The sequence below is a fragment of the Penaeus monodon genome, chromosome 10 (genome assembly GCF_015228065.2).
Source record: "Penaeus monodon isolate SGIC_2016 chromosome 10, NSTDA_Pmon_1, whole genome shotgun sequence".
NCBI lineage: Eukaryota > Metazoa > Arthropoda > Malacostraca > Decapoda > Penaeidae > Penaeus > Penaeus monodon.
The window spans coordinates 32,723,396-32,736,781 of record NC_051395.1 but is presented as its reverse complement, the minus strand read 5'-3'; the positions used below and the strand labels follow the sequence as shown (position 1 = coordinate 32,736,781).

At 42.1% G+C, this 13,386-nt stretch overlaps 1 non-coding gene across 1 annotated transcript; it reads right to left on the bottom strand.

Moving 5' to 3' along the window:
- Window positions 1-740: 740 nt before the first annotated feature.
- Trnav-aac lies at window positions 741-813 on the bottom strand. Its single transcript has one exon. It is a non-coding gene; the product is annotated as a tRNA-Val (tRNA).
- Between the last annotated feature and the right edge of the window lie 12,573 nt (window positions 814-13,386).

The following is a 13,386-nucleotide window of genomic DNA, read 5'->3' as shown; positions in this document are numbered from 1 at the left end:
TATTTTTTGTATATATTGTATTTTTTTTTCTTTTTTGCGTCATACTGTAGCTGCTAATGGGGCTTTGCTTAGCAAAGCCCCATTAGCAAACCACCATCACCACCATCACCACCTCCACCACCATCATCATTAAAAAACATGTATAGTAAAACGCATTCATTTTTGTTTTTACGGTATCCACACAAACGTAATCTTCGACCAGGAAATATACCCATGCCTCTTCTAGGGGCACTAAAGATGGAAGGAATAAAGGCTTTGTATACAGTGCTTCCGAAGTAATGGCGTTTATACCGTAATGACAGGTCAGTCACACAACACATTTCCAGCCTGTATTTCACTATAGCACGTACTCTACACTTGGGATTAATGCATGAACTTTTTTGGCAATACATGATTTGCGTTTTGTCATCCACGCGCTCTATATATCATTATTGTTGTTGTGAATGATATTATAATCGTCATTGGTAGTGTGAGCTACATCTATGCTCTGTTGTAAACTTTTGATACGAAAATGAAGGGTCAGTATTTTCGGACGTTAGGCAACAAAAATATTAATTAAACATAACTGATGGAACACATTTTACGGGTAAAAAGATTTTAGTCATTGAATAATTGATGTTTTCGTATGTATACAATCTGACTTTGTCTGACATTTTTCTGTATAAAATATAAAACTCGCACAGAATAAGCATGACTAAAATGGTAAACAATAATTTTACCTCAAATACAGGAAAACATACTGTGCTCACCAGGGCTCGAACCTGGGACCTTCTGTGTGTTAGACAGATGTGATAACCACTACACCATGAGCACGTATACTATTGGCGATTTTTGGACATGGAATTTACTCTACTTTATAAGACGAATGTATTTTTCATATCGTATCATATTTTCCCTTTTGCGCACACGTTACTGTACTCGTGCTGGTGTTCGTGCAGTCAACAGTCATCGTAAATTCACAAACAGTTCCTACTTAGGGAATTAGGAGATATAGAATAAAAGTACGGTATGATCGTCCTCTCTTAGTCGTAGGCACTTGGCAGACGATTTAGTCTTTATTTATTATTATTTTTATTCATAATTATATAGGTCTATTATCACTCAGTTGTTCCAAGATTCGACAACAGAAGAAATAGAAACCTTGAAGGATTACGAAACAGCTGATTCATCTTCTGACGACCTTTAAGTGTTTTATCATCACCTTCTTGCTTATACAGTGGCGTGGCTGGCTGGCTAATCGGGGGGGGGGGGGGGGATGGCGAGAGAAGTGAACAAAGTTCTAGACGCTATAACCGGACCAAAATATAATTATAAAATAGTAAAAAAAAGTTAACATTTGTGACCCTTGGGTGAGGGGCAAGCTTGACCTTGAGGGGGGAAAACTGCCCCCCAGCCCCCAGCACCTGCTCCTAATATTATGTATATATATATATATATATATATATATATATATATATATATATATATATATTTATATATACATATACATATTCTTTTTAATTTTTGTAAAGCTAAAAATCAACATTATGAAATATAAATGGTTTATTCCACGACTGGTACACGTCACAAGAAGACGCAAATAAATGATCTTATTTACTTCTCTCTGGAAAAAAATCACAGCTAACGAAGACAGGAATGATACCTCGGCTGCCTTATCAAGAACTACCTGGATTTATTCATGCATTAAGACATGTACGTAGTATCACGTTTTACTCAGTATTGTAATTCTGTTGAAAAAAGGGCAATTATTATCACGTACAAATATGACTTGACTTTTAAAATCTCTCTCTCTCTCTCTCTCTCTCTCTCTCTCTCTCTCTCTCTCTATATATATATATATATATATATATATATATATATATATATATATATATATATATATATATATATATATATATATATACACACACACACACAAAATATATATATATATATATATATATATATATATATATATATATATATATATATATATATATACATACATACATATCATCATCATCATCATCATCAAGGGGCTAACGCCGACGGGGGCGCATGGCCGCATCCACCCTTCGCTTTTAGCCACGAGGATCCCTCGAGGCGAGTCTCCAGGCAGGCACACGGCCCATCTCTAATTCCTCGCGACAGGTCTCGTCGAGCTGCCCAAGCCATGATCTCCTAGGTCGTCCCACAGGTCTCCTCCACCCAGGGTTGTCTCGCAGGGAGACAGCCTGATGGGCAGGGTCGTCCATAGGGAAGCGAGCTAGGTGGCCATATAGCCTCAGTTGGCGATCCCGGATTATGCAAGTAACAGGTCCCATGCCAGTCTCACGGTGTAACCGCCGGTTGGACACGTGGTCCTGCCAACTGTACCCCATGATCCGGCGAAGGGACTTGTTACAAAAGGCATCAAGGCGAGACTCCAAGACATAGAATAGCGTCCAGGTTTCACTTCCATAGAGCAAAACTGGCAGTATCAAGGCCTTGAAGACACGCAGCTTGGTCCTTCTGCATAGGTACCGACACCTCCAAACGCTCTTGTTGATCGAGTTCATGGCTCCTGTTGCCAGACCAATCCGTCTACTGACTTCCTGGTCTGACAACCCAGAGATATGGACTACGCTACCAAGGTATGTAAAACTTTCTGTGACTTCAACGTCCTCGCCGCAAGCATGTATCGACTGAACGGGTTCCCCTAACAGGCCCCCAAAGTCCTGAATCTTGATCTTGGTCCAGGAGACCTCTAAGCCTAGGGGCTTCGCCTCATTGCTAAATGCATCAAGAGCCGCCACAAGTGACTCCAAAGACTCAGATAGGATAGCAACATCGTCGGCAAAGTCAATGTCTGAGACCTTAATATTGCCTAGTGTTGCTCCATACTGACTTTGGCTAGTAGCTCTGCCCATTATCCAGTCCATACAAGTGTTGAAAAGTGTTGGTGCAAGGACACAGCCTTGCCTCACCCTGAATTAACAGGGAAGAAGTTCGACATACCCCCACTACACTTTACAGCACTTTCAGTACTAGTATAGAGGCTTGCTATCAGGCCAATAATCTGTGTCGGAATTCCCCTGAGCCTCAGGATCTCCCATAGCGATTCCCGATGCACCGAGTCAAATGCCTTCTTGAGGTCGATGTAGGCTGCGAGCAACCCACGACCAAACTCACGAGGGCGTTCCACAATTCCTTGAAGCGCTAGTATTCGGTCTATTGTGGACTTGCCAGGAGCAAATCCAGACTGCTCCGGTCTCTGGTGCCTCAGTAGGTGGTTGCGGATCCGTTTCAGAAGAATGTGGGCGAGAACCTTCCCTGGTATGCTGAGCAGTGTAATGCCATGGTAGTTGCTACAATCCCGACGATCCCCTTTCCCCTTCCAGAGAGGGATGACCACGCCCCTCAGCAGGTCAGGGGGAATGGTACCAGACTGCCAAATGGCAGTCAGGACTGTATGCAGGCCCCGAGCCATAGGTTCACCCCCAGCCTTTAGCAGTTCAGCAGGGATATCACATATGCCTGCAGCTTTCCCACTCTTCACCTTGGAAATCACCAGCCTAACTTCTGTTAGGGTAGGAGGTTCCTTGCTGATGGGTGGGTCCGGCACAGGCACTGCAACATCGCTTGCATCCAAGCTAACTGTTGGAGGGTCCACCTGGTATAACTGTTCAAAATACTCAGCCCAACATTCACGAACCCCAACATGATCTGAGATGATCCGTCCATCCGCTGATCGGACTGCAGTCATCTTGAGGAGGGCTTAGGGTTCAGTTTTCTCAGGGCTTGGTAGGCAGGGCGAAGGTCATTTACCAAGAAATGGCCTTCGACCTCCTCAGCAAGATTCCTGATGAACTGTTCCTTGTCCCTTCTCAGCAGTGTCCGAGCCCTATGCACCATGGAATGAAGCAAGACTTGATTCCCATTTAGCCGAGCCTTGCGACACACTTCAGTGGCCTCTAATGTCTCCAGGGAGATGGAATTCTGCCATGTCCTTGGGTGTATGCCAATGGACTCCTGAGCTGCTTCGAGTGTTATGCCACAGAGCAACTGGGTCCGTCAGGTTGCTGGGTTCTGTGAATCGGTCAGAGACTGCCATGGTGAACCCACGGGCACACTCCTCCTCCCTTAGTCTGTCCAAGTGAAAGACCTTAGGGTGGCCACTGGAGGGACGGGGAGTTTTGAAGTGGACCCGCAGGGTAGCCACAAGCAGCCTATGGTCGGTGCCACAGAACTCGGCACTCCGGTAAACCCTGCAGTTCTGGAGGATCCTCCATCGCGTGCTAACAAGAATGTGGTCGATCTCCTTGGCCACTGTACCCATATCGCTGTACCAAGTCCAGCGATGCGGGTTGGAGCGCTGGTACCAGGAGCCAGAGATCCTCATTTTCTGGGACCTAGCAAAGTCCCGGAGAAGGAGGCTATTCTCGCTGCTGGGATCAGCTCCCGAACCATGGGGGCCGACAGACATCTCGTAGCCAGCTCGGTCACAGCCGGATACCGCATTGAAGTCGCCCAGAACAATGCGAATATCTCGCCGGGTAATCGTCTGCCACAGATGCGAGTTTGGCGTAGAACGCCTCTTTCACATCGATTTTATATACATCGGTAGGAGCGTATACAGCAATAAGAGACAAGAAGCCAAAAGCATGCTTCAGTCTCAATGCCATAATACGCTCATCAACCCGGGGTCACCTCGACTACCGCGGGCTGAAGTCGACTGGAGATGGCTATGGCTACACCCTGGAGGTGGTGACCATCGCTGCGGCCCGACCAGTAGTAGGTGTAACCACCCACACTGACCGTGCCGCTACCAGGTCTTCTCACCTCTGAGAGGGCAGCCACCTCAACTCCCAGTCGCTTCAATTCCCGCGTTAGCAGAGGTAACCGCTCATCCTGCCGCAAGGACCGGATGTTCCAAGCGCCTACCCGGAAAGCACGCCTGAGATTACATATATATATATATATAGATAGATAGATAGATAGATAGATAGATAGATAGATAGATAGATAGATAGATAGATAGATATATAGATACATATATATATAAGAGAGATTATATATATATATATATATATATTAATTATATATATATATATTATATATATATATATAAAATATTATATATATAATATATATAATATATATTATTATATATATATATATTTTATATATATATATATATATATAATATATATATATATATACTATATATATATATATATATATATATATATATATATATATATATATATATGTGTGTGTGTGTGTGTGTGTGTGTGTGTGTGTGTGTGTGTGTGTGTGTGTGTGTGTGTGTGTGTGTGTGTGTGTGTGTGTGTGTGTGTGTGTGTGTGCGTGATATCTTCGTCTAAAGATATATCATCGAAATTGGCCAAATACTTCTTTTGTATTGTTTAGATATTCATCCCCATCCATTCCTTTTCTACATTTGTCGCAATGACTTGCAGGAGATGTCGCCACTTCTCTTGTTGTCCCAAACATATTTCCATTTCTACCTTTAGTTTCTCAATCCCACAGTTTGTTAGTCTGATTTTAATATACATTTGGGTGTCGTTTTTTTGGCGGAAGAAGAATTAAATAAATTTGTGTTCATGGTGTAGTGGTTATCACATCTGTCTAACACACAGAAGGTCCTAGACCCCTGGTGAGCAAAAAATATTTACGAACATCGTAAACTTGGACTTACATTTATTCGTGCAATGCATGTGCACACTATACATGAGCATATATGTGAATGTAAGTCTAAATGTAAATGTAAATTCATGATTACATACCATACATACATAACATTATTATATATTATATATATATATATATATATTATATATATATATATATATAATATATATAAACATGTATGTTTTATATATATATATATAGTAGTATTATATAATATATATATATTATATATATATATATATATATATATATATATATATCTATATATATATGCACCATACACACACACCACACATATATATTATATATATATATATAGTATATATATATATTAATATAATATATAGATATATATTATATATGTTTGTGTGTGTGTTGTGTGTGTGTGTGTGTGGGTGTGTGTGTGTGTGTGTTGTGTTGTCGTGTTGTGTGCGTGTGTGTGTGTGTGTGCGTGTGTGTGTGTGCGTATGTGTATAATATGCACACACACACACACACACACACACACACACACACACACACACACACACACACACACACACACACACACACACACACACCACACACACGCACGGCCGCACGCTGCGCGCGCGCGCGCAAAGGTACATAATTAGGTACACAAAATCCAGCAACCTTATTTATAAATAATAGGAGAATGTCTTCTTAAGGAAGTAATGTAGATGCTGATATCACCCGAGCATATAAATCGACAATTCCAATGAGTTTGAGTGTTCATACACATGAAAATTAACATACCAGGAGTTCTCAAAGTGGTCAATATTGACTGCCATGGGACAGGGGTGGATGGGACAGTCCAAAGGGTCGATAAATAGCCAAGGGGTTGAAAGGGGTTGGTGAATGTTCCTTCAACCCCCTAAAAGGGGCTGAAGGAACCATTGAAACCTTCAACCCTAAATTCTCGATTATTTGTAAAAAATGAAGAATATCAGATACTGTAAATTATTATTATTATCATTATTATATTATTATTATTATTATTATTATTATTATTATTATTATCATTATTATTATTATTATTATTATTATCATTATTTATTATTATTATTATTATTATTATTATTACTATTGTTATTATTATTATTATCATTATTATTATCATCATCATCATATTTCCTTATATTCAGACAATAGGATCAATTTCGTAAATCTTCGGAAACTTCAGAAGCAATGGCAAACCCTCCCCCGCCCCCTCATCGCTTGTCGTAGCTCCCTGTCTCTCACACATACAGGGAGCCAGTAGTTCTGTACAGTCTAGGCTGTCAGTGTAGACCGTGAACTGATTTTGCGACTTGAAGTTGAAAATTGTATAGTAAGAACATAATGGCTGCTTTTCTTTTTCACCATACTTTATTGCAACTCCTCCTTCTCCTGACGACTACACTACTATTACTACTACGCTACTGCTACAACTTCTACACCTACTCTACTGCTTACCACTACTAATGCTGCTGTTGCAACTACGCTACGACTACTAATGCGGCTGTAGCACTACTGCTACTACTACTATATATTGCGCTACTACTATTACTACGACTGCTACTCTACTCCTGTTACTGCTACTGACGGACTACTGCTACTTACACTTCTGCTACACTACTACTGCTACTACTACCATTGCTACTACTGCTACTACTACAACTACTACTGCTACTACTACTACTGCTATTACTACTACTACTACTACTTCTACTACTACTACTACTACTACTACTACTGCTACTATTACTATTGCTATCACTACTACTACTAGTACTATAGTCTACTACTCCTAACACATAAACACATAAACGCTACTAGTACTACTGGCCACTGCTACTGCTCTACTATGCTGCTGCTAACCTGGATATCTGCTACTACTACTCTACTACATAATTACTATTTCAAATGTATTTTACGCGTGCTCGTGTGTTTTTCCCATGAACTAAATGGCAGGGACACCACCGGTCGAAAGAAAATTTTGAACACGTGCTTCGAAATGGGTGTGTCGTGCGAGTGTCTAGTTTGAGAACCCTGATAACATAGTCTACTATGTAATACATATACATAGATTGATTGATATGTATTTATTTACGTGTAATAGATTGACAAATTGATTAAATTGTATTGTCGGTCATTTGAACGCACATACCTTCATGTCTTATGATTTGGGTCTGACTCGAGCAAACTTTAACAACCGGCCCGTTATAGTCATTGTTTTGTTTCTCAATGATGCCGGTGTCATTGCTGTTCTCCGTTCAATATTACTTTTGGTATTGACAGGGAGGAAGTAAAACGGGTTGTGAGTCAGAGAAGAAAAGCAAATTTTTGGAAACTAATAATGTGAAGGTAAAAAACAAAGAAACAGAATATTAAACTGCAAATCTCAAAGTGAAAGGAGAGGGAGAGAAACACTGTTGATTTTAATAATAAGCAAATTCAAACAAAATGGAACCTACAAACACATACAAACAGTGTTGAAACTGTAAGAATATGAAAAAGCAAAATTGCTTTAAAAGGAAGAGAGAGAGAGAGAAAAAAAAAATGAAATAAGGCGAGAGGAAAAAAATTAAGTTCCAATAAACTTAGCTATGCATAAGAAATTGGTAATGAATTGAGAGCATGGTTGATGACCATCATTACTTCATAATTTTGAGACTTCAGTGCCGTGGAGTCAAGGTTAGCCAAACACATGACAGATTCACTTACATAGTGAAGCAGGGAGTGTGTGTGTGTGTGTGTGTGTGTGTGTGTGTGTGTGTGTGTGTGTGTGTGTGTGTGTGTGTGTGTGTGTGTGTGTGTGTGTGTGTGTGTGTGTGTTGTGTATGTGTTGGGGGGGGGGGTCGGGCATGAATATATGCAAATACAAATGAGAAATTTCGACTGTTACAATAAAATAATAAAACAGTTGCTTGAAAATTGCTACATTTATTTTAAACCGCATGGAAACATTTTGATCTCGAAAAAGACCAGTGCTCACTAGGGCTCGAACTTGGGACTTTCTCTGTGTTAGACAGATGTGATAACCACTGCACCATGATAACGATACACTTGATAACGATAAGTGTCTTGCAAAAAATCAAACCTACGCGATAAAATCCGCTGAAAGCACAGCATATTATTTCAAACCCACAAAAATACTCTTTCCTACAGTTTACTTCCACTGTGGATATAAGGCTTTTCAGTATTTTGACACTGAACTAGCATATATGTGTGCTGTATTTCTTTTGTTGATGTGGGTGTATGTACACACACACACACACACACACTGTAAAAGGCAATCATCCTTCATACAATGGTGAGCAGAGGGGTAGTTATACTTGTTAACAGCATTCACTCTTTATTTCTAAGAGTTCACACACGCAGTATAAGAACACACGAGACATGTCTAGTTATGGGTACGGCGGTATGCGGGTCGCAGCCAGCTGCCCGGAGGGAGAGGGCGGAGCTGACCTTACCGCGTCGGGTGCTTAACACGAACTCTCGGTCAAACGAGGTGAGATATAAAATGTGACCTCCGTCCTCGCTGAGCGGGTGGTTCTTATTTGGGACTTTGGATCCGCGTGGTAGCCAATCCACGTGGTCCACTGGTAGCCACATGGTCCACTGGTAACAGAAATAGAATTATGCATATCCTATATTGCTTGGCCCTCGAGGCGCCTTCAAGGGTGACTTAAATTGGCTGGTCGTCTCGTTCTCGTACGTTGTCCTGGTGCATCCTCGTGGCTGCTCGTCCATGTTGTCCTCATCCTTCTGGTCCTCAGTGTAATCTGTCCGTCTTCGATGTCCATACGTCCTCGAAAGTGTCGCACAGGTCCTCCTTGACTTCGGATTCGTCTAGACCTCCCCCTGGCCCAGGCCTAACTCGGCGGCGTCCTCGTCCACACGTTCTCACAGATCTCGTCCAGGTCCTTTTCGGCGGCATGCTCGTCCTCGCCCTCATAATCTTCATCTGGATCTACGGGCGCCAGGCAGGGGGTGCGGCATCTCAGGTGGCTGATACCTGCGCTACGAGCTCCTGGAGGTGAATGGATCTGCGGCGTCTAGGGGGTGGGGGGGAGCGGCAACTCGGGGCGTCTCGTCCACACGTCCTGACAAATCTCGTCCAGGTCCTTCTCGCGTCCACACGTCCTCGTAATCTTCATCTGGATCTATGGGCATCGGGGCAGGGGCGGCATCTCGGGGCGGCTGATACCTGCGCTATGACCTCCTGGAGTTGACCGGATCTGCAGGCGTCCACCTGGCGTCGCCTATACACAGTATCCTGGGGCGACTGGTACCTGCGGCAAGGTGCTGGTTTGCTGGATCTACGGGGAGTCCGGCAGGCAATGCCCGTCCACTTAACACCTTTTCTGACGAAAATCTTGGTCCGCGGGCCTATGGCGATCTTCGATGACGTCCTTCTCACAGCATCCTAAGGGTCCTCCTTCGGTGCCCTGTCGGTCCGACTGCAATATATAATCGGGGAACCAGATCATACACGTAAGGGCCAGAGTAAGAGAAAAAGAAAGGCAACAGAGAAGAGGCGGTGTTAACTACCACTAGCCGGTGATTTATAAAAATGTGCAGTTTTTAATGTTGGTTTTTAAATTATTTTCATCTTTTTTTCATTTTGTGTTTTATTTTCACAAAGATCTAGAAGAAAATAGAAGAGCGAGACGTCAGTAGCGATCCGCATGGACCTGGCTTGAACTACCAACCGTCTCTGATAGATATGAGAGTAGATAAGGGAAACGACATCGGCAATCCGCGAGGATTTACTTGAACCACAGTCATAATAGACAAAATTGCAGGCTAAAGAGATACATCATAAATCTTTACACCGGCACTAAGACAGCAATCAACCCTATGAATGAAAAGGGTCAGTGTCTTTTGTCCTGCGTGTGTGAGTGAGGTGAGTGTGTGTGTGTATGCCTGTGTGAGTGACAGCTAGTGTGAATGAGAGGGGAAGTGAGAGTGACCTCACACAGAATGAATCACAAACACAAATATTAACGTTCACAATAACAAAACTGAAGTACATTAGCAATGCTAGCTATTTAAGATTATTTCAACTATCACATTGAATTCAACATATAATGATATGCAACAGAATGTACGCATGAATGAATGGTGACATGAAAAAAATATTCGCTAACCTTTTAGCAAGCAAATCTTCTCGGGGCCAGAAATCTGAACTGCCGAGGTACATGTCTAGCTAGGCATGCCAGACTTCAATAACGGGGGGATCCTATACCCAAATGCCGCATATGACTGAAGCGACTCGAGCCAGGGAATATAAATAACCTGATCTCTTCTGCGTATCTGTGATGGGCGCTCGCATAATTCCCTAAGGATATATAAATTTTCACGAATCACACAAATGCTTGGGGTATACCCAAAACATGCAAGCGACTTCAAGAGGGTGAGAAAGGTGTGATTAATAAGCGAATAATGATTCTAGCTTAAACCCTAGTCCTACATTAATTAACGGCGGGCCACACCGACTCAAAGTTGCCGATCGAACGAACAACTTCGATTTATTGTACCTACTTTCGAACGACGGAGCGCAGATCTATTAGGCGTTTACGCAACCCCTGGGCAACATCGGGCAATCCTGTGCACAATGATATGGGGGAAGATCCTATGCTATATTCAAAATAATACATTTCTATGTAAATTGTGTTACATGCTCCGTTCTAGCGCCGATAGAACGTGTCACCAAAAAGCAATAGAACAATGCTATGGTTAATTCCCCAGGCATCAACCAAACAACAACCAAATTACAGGGAACCAAGCAGTCAATTTGATCCTTCCCACGTCGCCACCGACCGGGAAAAGAGAAAGTGAGGTCAGGTCAAGATGGGAAAACAACCTTTTTCTAATCCAAAGTGACCGCAAGCGAAAGAAAAGAGACAGTCAGGTGGGGGCGAGAGGAGGGACGAGATAAAATGAAATGATATTCGTGATAAGATAAAATCATGGACGCATTAAATTCGTTGCAGATGAAATAATATAAATCTCTAAAAACGAGAGAAAATAATTAATTACTTAATTAACGAACGATATTCATGTTTAATGATCACATACTCGATCACACGGAAATGCGATCTGCGGTGAAGGGAATAGTGTGAGAACGTGCCATTTGCTGTCATTAACACATTTTAACCCAAAAAAACACAAAAAAACGGCTTAACACATTTATGGGAGAAGGGAAAAGAAATAAGAAAAGGGGGCCCAAACATGTACTTACATGGAAATATATGGGAAAAATCAATTGCTAGGTAGAGATTAATGATACTATAATTCATGCACCTTAGGAGTTTATTTTTTGCCAGTGAGTACCAGTTATCCTCCTACTATGCCACTAAAATTAGCCATCTTCCATTTCTAAACCATTTGTCTCTTCGTGTGTGTTTTTTTTTTCGCTTTCGTTCTTTAGGTCCAGTCAATCGATAATTATTTGGTCCAGTTTTATTTCCCCTTTCCTATTGTTCGCTCTCGTTTCGTCAAGTCAACTTTGCTTTATTACTCTACCTTCTTTTCGACCCTTCAACGGTATGCAGTCTTATATAGTTAATCTAATTTTGTTTACGCTCTTCCCAACACCAAACGTCCTTAGTTTACCACAATTATTCTAATGGATAATCATGGGAGTCGTCAGGTAAAAGCGGACAGAGAGGAAGATGTCTCTCACTTGTAGGGCAGGAACACACTGGTATGTTTTTGTGAGGCCAAGTTAGGACTTCTATTTGAAGAATGATTCACACAGCTTAATGAAAACGAATTTATAGACATATTTCAACATCTCTTAATTTACTTCGACATACCAATGGAGTGAGGGCATTGCTGAAAATGACGCTTTACACCGAAACTTGAAGAATCTGACCTTCTCAGGAATATTCCTTTTATGCCATTTACTTCGAAAGCTGCCAATATAGATAGAAGAGAGAGCGTAAAACTCATTTTTAGGATTGCCCCAGAATCGGAGAAAACGACGCAACACACGGACGCTATTGTAGCGGCTGATGTAAACGAGGGAAGCATTGAAATGACCCATTCGGAAGTATATTTGACCATTACTTGATGTGAGGCGATAGGAGGCACTCAACGTCAGGTTTAAAGAGCCAGATAGAACTGTACAAGATAATCACGTAACAGTAGAAGATGGACCTAATGAGAGACAGTTGGAATTCGAATCACTTCCACCATAGCCTCTCATCCGAGGGGTCGGCGGTTCGCGCCCCGCCCAGGCGCGAGAAGTTGTAACTGTCGCCTGGAGGTCACTGCTGTGGCTGGGCACCACGGCGGGTAAGGACTAGGTTCAGCCGAGTCAGCACCAGCTGATACACGTGAGCGAGTCGGCATTAGTCGACACAGGCCGGGCTATGTGACGGCCAGCCGCATCCGGTGCCCTGCAGGGAGCCAGGATGCTCACATGGGGGAGGCTAAGCTTCGCATATCGGACTTATCCTTATAGTTCCACCATGGCTACGTAGTATACAAAAAGGTTTCAGAAAAAAAACTTCACCTGCCGTAAAATATCACGAAATATCGACGAGAATGACGAATAACGATCTCATTTCCTCTAAACAATGAGAGGAGTATCCTGGCGATCCGCTTACTGGCCCTTCTCGAACCATCGCTTAAAAGGCAAGGAATAATCGGAACTGGGAGGCCTACTAGATAGTTGCGCTATCTTGCCACAACATGTAAAAAAAAAAAAAAAAAAAATCA